A 7,788-nucleotide genomic window follows, 5' to 3' on the forward strand; every position below is an offset into this window, starting at 1 on the left:
GATGAGTTAAAAACTCTTATCTTACCTAAAGTTCGAGTGTGTAGGATTTAGGATAATCTGTTGGTAGTAAAAATGTAGCCTGAAGTTTTCTCCTTCTTGGTTTACATATGCTAGCTAAACAACAGGTGAGGTTAGCTAGTACCTGTGTTGGGGGCTGTGGGGGGATCCTTCACTGTTATTTAAAAAAAGCTATGTTTTTATGCTTTTTGTGCACTCTGGTACATTAGAGGAGCTTCACAGGTAACAGCCTTCAGTCACTTCATGAGGGGAAGCGATTTTGAACAACGCGGTCGGGATATGACGCGTTTCCCCTAAAGCAGTGACTGTTGTGTCCGTTTCCATGGAAATGAAGTCTGACTAATTACTAGAAAACAATCGGTAACGTCTGTAGAGTTCTGTATGTAACGAAAGTGTAATACTCCAGCAAGTAGGCCGAACCTTAGTAACGACCTAGCAACGGACCCATTTATCTAGTCCCTGTTGAGCCCACTGACCAACTTGTGTTTATGCTTTCAGGAGATTGAGGGCATTCCCAAACTAAATAAATACAACAGATATAAACACAGGAATGCTTAGCTTGCTTAGTCTTGTTACGACTAAGATATCTGGTGAAATAAACTTTTTTTTTCCAGGTTTAGCTATTACATCCGCAAACCCTACCTGTATTTTTAAGCTAGTAGCTCCATGTCACAGCACAGCTGATGGAAGATGCCAAACATTTCCAATAAGAGGATGGCAAGTTCAAAGGTCAAAATTAATGAAAAAAACGAGAGATCATTTCCAAAATTCGCAACATGTTGTTATCTACTTAAATATTCTGCTTCTTGGTGGCGTTTAGCTATTCAAAAACAATGTTTCGCTGCGGTCCCAAGCACTTAGCCTAAATTTCACATCATGCCTAGTGCTGGACTGGGTGGTTTTTAGTTTGTAGTTAAGTTTGCTGTTTTATGTTCATACACACAAACGTCACTTTTTGTCAGTGTTTATTATGTGTCTGTTCAGAACATGGTGGTTTATGCTGGTTAATGTCATCTTTGTGTTAGGTTATAGTTTACCACATTAGTAAGTTGGCTTATTTTTCTTTTGGTCAGCTATCTGTTGAGATCTACAGTTTTGATGGTCCAGTGGTGGGATATTGTTTGACAGTTCTAAAATGACTTGGACTTTTTCCGCTGCCTGAAGTGGAATTATGTGTACATGTTTGCATCAGTTAAGAATAAGCAAATAATACATTTAGTAATGAGGAAAGTGTGCTGTCATGCATATGGGAGCACATACTTAATGTCTAATGAAACAATAAGTTCATGTGGTTGAAACTACTTGTTGTTCAATGTTGGTGTCAGAAAACCTGGAGTTGTTCAGCACCGCACTAGCAATTTGTGAGGACAAACAGAAGAAAAACCTGGCCTGGGATAACGTTTTCACCAGAGATGTTCACTACATAATTTTCATGAATTCTTACTGTAAACAAAACCTTCCATTTGATGTATTTGCACTTTTAATATCTGTTGGGTAACTTTTTTTGGATGCAGTGTCCATAACTGATGTTTTACAAGCATTGTTGGACAAATCAGTCAAAACACGTAACAAATTACCCATTACTAACTGAAAAAACAATAACATAGATATGCTTATTATTATGCAGCAGAAGTAATTCGTGACAATACTTGTGACATCACTCAAATGGGGTTTGTATAAATAATGGATTTAAACACAGGTTTCTTTCCGGACAAAGATGCATGACTGTCATTCTGGGCAGACTGTAAACACCTGAGCAACATGAACATATCTGAAGAAATGCAATGCACTGCTGATAACGGGTAAAAAAAACATGTTTTTATTCCCAACATTAGATTCCTGCTGAGAAGCCTGACGGGGTCTCTACGTGCTGAGGTCACATATGTAGTTACTTCGAGATGACCTGAAGATGGACATACAAGAAGAAACTGGTATCAGTTCTCCCATTCAACTCCTGGTAAGACAGCAAACAAGTATGAAGTATTGTTTTCAAAACAGCTGTAGTGGGATTATCAACTTCTAAATTTCAAATTGTAATTATTATGATGTATAATCTCCCAAGGTTTTGTCTCAAGAAATGTAACTATCCTCTTCCTCCTCCAAGACCCCTTTGGGTCTCTAGACTGGGGTTGGAAACTAACTTTTTGGTCTATTTGCCACTGTGGCTGGTGGACTCCAAAATCTACCAGCCACATTAAAGACTACCATTGTTTTTGTGGCTGATGAGTGAAGCAAATTTAGCAGCCACTTGCATATTTTACCAGCATTTGGCTGGTGCTAATTTCCAACCTTGCTCTGGACCTCAGACTAGTACTTTGGAGAAGAACTAGGCTGACCTTACCCTAACCCTTAGGGACTGTTTGGTGCATTTTATGCACTTTTAATTCTTCATTCTTTGATCATTTTGGCTGTGTTCATGCATATGGCATACATTTTGGCAAGATTTTTCACTTTTATTTAATCTTGGAATTTCCAGCTCAGCTGTGTAAACAAAATTGTTACATTTATACTGTTAGGTATAAAAATTGTGCCATTGAAACCCATCCAAGCTGCAGTGTTTGATCTCACAGCCATCAAAGCATAAAACATGCATGGTATTATTTCTGGGTGTCATCTGGGCTTTTGCTTTGGAATTTGTCATTTTTACTGTTTTGGTTAAAAAATAAACTTAATGAAAATAGAAAATTATAGTATTGTATAACAGTTTTTAAAGCTTGGTTCTGAAAAGCGTATTTTTTGCACAGAGTGATATGAGTGTGTCTTTAATATTAAAGCAATTAACGCAAAGAATGATGAGTTCATTGGGTAAATGCATATTTTTGTGTGAAGGAGCTAAATTGCTCAGCTCTGAAATGATGTTAAACAAACACCAGTGCACAGGAAACCCATATGCATTTTAGTTTAAAGATTTGAGTTAAATAAATGATTTTTGCATAAGTAAATGCATGTTTGTGTAATGCAAATGTGTAAATTGTGCATGTGTGTGTAATTTTAGTGCTCAAGCAACTTCAGCTTCTCTCTTTGATTATCACATAGTACACATTTAACTTTAATTAAAATATACTTGTTTATGTTTTTTTAGCATAGGGTGTCAGTGCATGCAGCAGATATTAAATTAGTGTGACTGATGACTTTTTCCCAAAACAAACCCTTCCATGATTCAGGGGTGTGAACTTATTAGTCCTTTGCTTCCACACTAATCAATAAACCCTCAGGTCAGCCGTGTGGTCAATAGCAGCCATGATTAATTTGCTCATGCTACAGAATGACCAGCCATCATGTGGTGGACAAAATGCCCGTCTATAAAATCACATTTAAAATACGACTGAGTCTGTTGACAGCAGTTTGCTCATTAATATTTAAGCATTTTACAGAAAAGCTGTGCAGTTGGCAAGCTGAGCGTGGTTAATAAGATCTCAACAGACAACATGCTGTCTGACCGTCCTTTCACCTACTGACCTTCAAACCCAACAAAACAAGACGTGTGTGTGGGGGAGGGGGTGATACAACATAGCCTTACAATATTTTGGTACAGCAATATTGTATTGTTACTGGGTCACCAAATATTGATTTTTTAAAAATTATATGAACTGTAAATATTACTACTACTACCACTACTACTACTAAATACTACTACTACTACTACTACTACTACTACTACTACTACTACTACTAATAATAATAATAAATCATTCATTTATATAGCACCTTTAGTTTACAAAGTGCTTTAACAAACACGGTAAAGCAGCAATGTCAATGTCAATATAAAATAATACAAAGAATATAGACCAAAAACAACACAGCAGAAGCAATAAAAGCAATAAAACCACAAATAAAATAAAATAAAATAAATAAAACATAAATTAAAAAGGTACAAAAAAATAAAAAGAACTAAAAATAAAAAGGTGACATCACACAAAAGCAAGTCTATAAAAATAGGTTTTAAGAAGTAATTTAAACTACTAGAATAATATAATCAACTGCTTTTTCAGTCCACTAGATCGTTTTGCTGCAATCAAAATGACTGACGTGAGATAAACAGACTGCAAACTTAATCTTAGTAGATAAAACAGATGTTGACAAAAGTTTCCTTTGGGGACATCGTTTGCAGTTGAAAATAGGTAATAAATCACAATAATCATTATATTTGAACTCATTTAAAATTGCAATAATATCATGTTTTGACTCATACATTGTGATAACCTATAGAAGGGCCCCTGGTGATTCCCACCCCTAATCAGCACTCTCTTGAAAAAGATGTCTCACTTTCTACACGTCAGTGCATCTACTGTGGAGAACATTTATGTTATTTTTCATCATCTGTAAAATATATGACAGGACCATCTGTTGTTTTGAAGGTATATTGTGATGGGAAGTAACTGTGTAGATCTGTGTTTATGTTTATCCCCGTTAGAGAGCATCTTTACTCAAAATGAGCTTTTCTCTGAACCCCCGTGGCTAAAAAATACCTCTTGTATAATAAAACAGATCCAAAGGAGAGGAAGCATTATTCATAAAAGCAGCTGTTCATTTGTCAGACTTCCTTTCTTTATGCCATAGCCTACAGAGGCCACAGCACTGGATCCTGTATGATTGGTAAAAGTCATTAAAATTCCCAGAGAGAAGACGGATGACAGAGAGGCTCAATGCAATCAATATGCTTCTGGCAGGGAGTCCGTTTTTTTTTTTTTTTTGAAAAGTCTCTCTTTTTTTAATTTACATTTTTTTCAACATTTTTACTGAGAAACTATAGAAAGAAAATGTAACCTCATTGGTGTGTGCAATAAACTTAATTAAACAACAGTGTATTGTAAGAAAAATCTTCTGCCCAGTTACTGCTCTTTTTTTTCCCCAATCAGCTATTATCTGTCACCCCCTGCTAGATTTATCCTCTGATATTGGCCACAAGCTGACTGAGTAAGCCCTCATTCAGCTCTCCTGCCTAATGAAGTCCTTCATGGGAAGTGTACCAAGTTTCTTTTTTCTAATGACTTGGCTTGTGTGCTTTAGGCCGCTGAGAGAAGGTGCACTTTAAAATCAAAATCTGCTTCTGTAGAGATTCGTCTGCAAGTGAATTAGTGTAGTAGTGTGGCGATGCATGCAATAATTCTGTGTGTGATAACAAAACACTAACTCACCAAAACTGGTTTAGCTGTGGACTTAGATGTGTTTATGTTCTCATTCAAGTTTTATTTCTACATTAGTTGTGTTGATTTTGTTGTTTTGTTTTGATTTTGGCGACCGCTGAAGAAAAAAGCTAGTACATGAATTTCTTTTGGGAGCAGGTGAAAGAAAGATGCAACTTATTTTTTTACACAAATTTCTTTTTTAAACACAGGTGTTTGCAGGACGCATGGCAATGAGGTAATGTATCTATTTATAGCTGTTTAAGATCAGCAAACTGTGATGTGACAATGGTGAAATGAAGTGAACTTTGTATTAGCCACCTACTGAAACTCACATATTGATATTAATCTATGTCTTGCGATTTACATCATAAATATGGCATTAATAAAATAGTCATATTATATGCCTGTCTAAGAAAAAGATGGCTAATTCAAGATTGGTTTAAAATCCTCTCAAATCCCACGATTCTCTCTGTCTATTGAATGACTGACCAAGGGTGACTCCTTTTCATGCCAGGCTCTATCACTGCCCATTTTAGCTTTTTTTAATTCTATTTTTTTTGTTCTTTTGTCAATTCATTTATTTTTCTCTTAGCTGATTCTGCCCCAGTATCAACAACAACATATAATGAAAAAAGAAATTCTCGAAAGAAAATTCTCCTCCTGATTCATTTTAACTGGCTAACGTATACTCACTAAGAAACTTTTCTTGGGAAATTTTACAAGCTCTTCCTGTCTGTTACCATTTTGTCCGATTTTTAGGGGAATCAGAACATGGACAGGCTTTTAAAAACAACTATATGGAAATAACAAATCTTCTCGCTGTAGTTGGCTGTAGAGGCATCACTAATAAATTGTGATGTTTTATAACCAGTTAAAACTACTTTTAGCTGCTTTAAATACAGTATTTTATACTTAGAAGACTGTAAATAGTAAAGTAAACTATAATGTGGACTTGTACTTGATGAGGATTTTACAGTATGATATTTGTTCCACAGGTCTACAGCTCAGTTAGAGGCTCTTGGAGAACCTGCTGACCTACATGGCGGCTGGGATTGACTGACTAAACAAGCAGACTCACCTCACCCACCTGATCTGATGGGTGAGTTAATAAGTTTTCCTCATCTTTTGATTTGTCCATCTTGTTGAGCAGAGAAAGGCTGCCCCCTTGTGCACTTGGATTAGCATTACAAAACAATAATGCACAATAATACCACACAGAAATAAACTCTGTACAACTACAATAGAGGTACTGATTTCATAAATTAAAAAAAACAGGAATCACTTTGTTTCACTACTGCAAAAATCTTAAGTGTACCTCATCAAGGTTTTGTCGTTTAAATTCATGTAAAGGATTCAAGAGCGGTGTGCTCTCTTTAAGGCATATACTTTGTGGAAATTTGGCACCATCTTGTGGTATCAAACAGTCAGATGCTCCCAATGTCTTAAGCGTAAGTAACAGTTTGAAAACTATTTAAAAATGTCTGAAATACCCCCTGACTAAGTGAATGTGTGTGCAAAACAGTATTATTTTACCAACATTACATACACATATTGCTCAATGCCAAAATATATATCCCATTATCATTAGAAGCAAAGGATGAAATGATTTCAAACCAATTTAATTTACAGTTTATTGCTAGTTTTTAGGAAAAAGATAATATTTTCACCAAAGTTTCCTGCAGTTCTGCATATCACATCAAACCAAACCCCTGTGTTGCGAGGCTCCTCCACACACAGAGGCACACTGGCTTAGAGACACGTTAACCCTGAATTTTTAATATCTGCAGACTGAATATCAAAGGCTTGTGCAAAATTATAGATGAACCATGACAAGTCAGATCCATTTGAGTTAATTAGACGGAAAGACGCATGTAGAGTGAAATCCAGAAACTACTTTATATTTTTCATATGTAACTGATACTTTTACTCAGAGTGTACTGTACCTCACTCAGCGGCTCAAAGTTACACAATCAGATGGCTCTATAACATTCTCTTCTACGGTATTTGGATAGTCACCATCCACTTTTTACAATTGTTCAGTCATTCATGTCAATCTTTTTTGGCCTTTAGTTTGTCTTATTTTACCATTGGAAGTTAACTGGTGTGACAGGTGAAGTGTTGTTGCTATAGTTTACTGTAGTGTAATGCAGTAGTTTGCAACCTTTGTCCCATAGGGACCCTTTTTGTGTTCTTGAGTAAACTGATAACCCCTCACTAAGTAACATATTTTATGGATATCTCATTTTATATTCAAAGCATAACAATAACAGTACAGAACAACTGCTTAACTGCACCATTATCCGAACAGTGAGTGCAATAACTTTGTGAATGTGGTTTGTGTAAAATGAGCGATTTGGATGAATCTTTAGTAGATTATTTCAGATGAATATTACACCAGAGATGAGTTTTCCTGATATGTGCATGAACTTTTTACAAGATTCTCTGTATTATGTATTTTTTCTTTTATGTCAATCAGACATACTTAATAGGCCTCTTTTTTGACAAACTTAGTGTTTCTCTCCCTGACGCTTGGTCATTGCTCTGTTATCTCTCTGGTCATCTTAACTGCGGACTTCATAACAATATCATATGAATCTCTTTACAGTAATGAATGAAATGCTGAGATATAGGACCAGTATAT

This window comes from Plectropomus leopardus, chromosome 3 (genome assembly GCF_026936395.1).
Source record: "Plectropomus leopardus strain MGB_pleo_1.0 chromosome 3, ASM2693639v1, whole genome shotgun sequence".
Taxonomy (NCBI): domain Eukaryota; kingdom Metazoa; phylum Chordata; class Actinopteri; order Perciformes; family Serranidae; genus Plectropomus; species Plectropomus leopardus.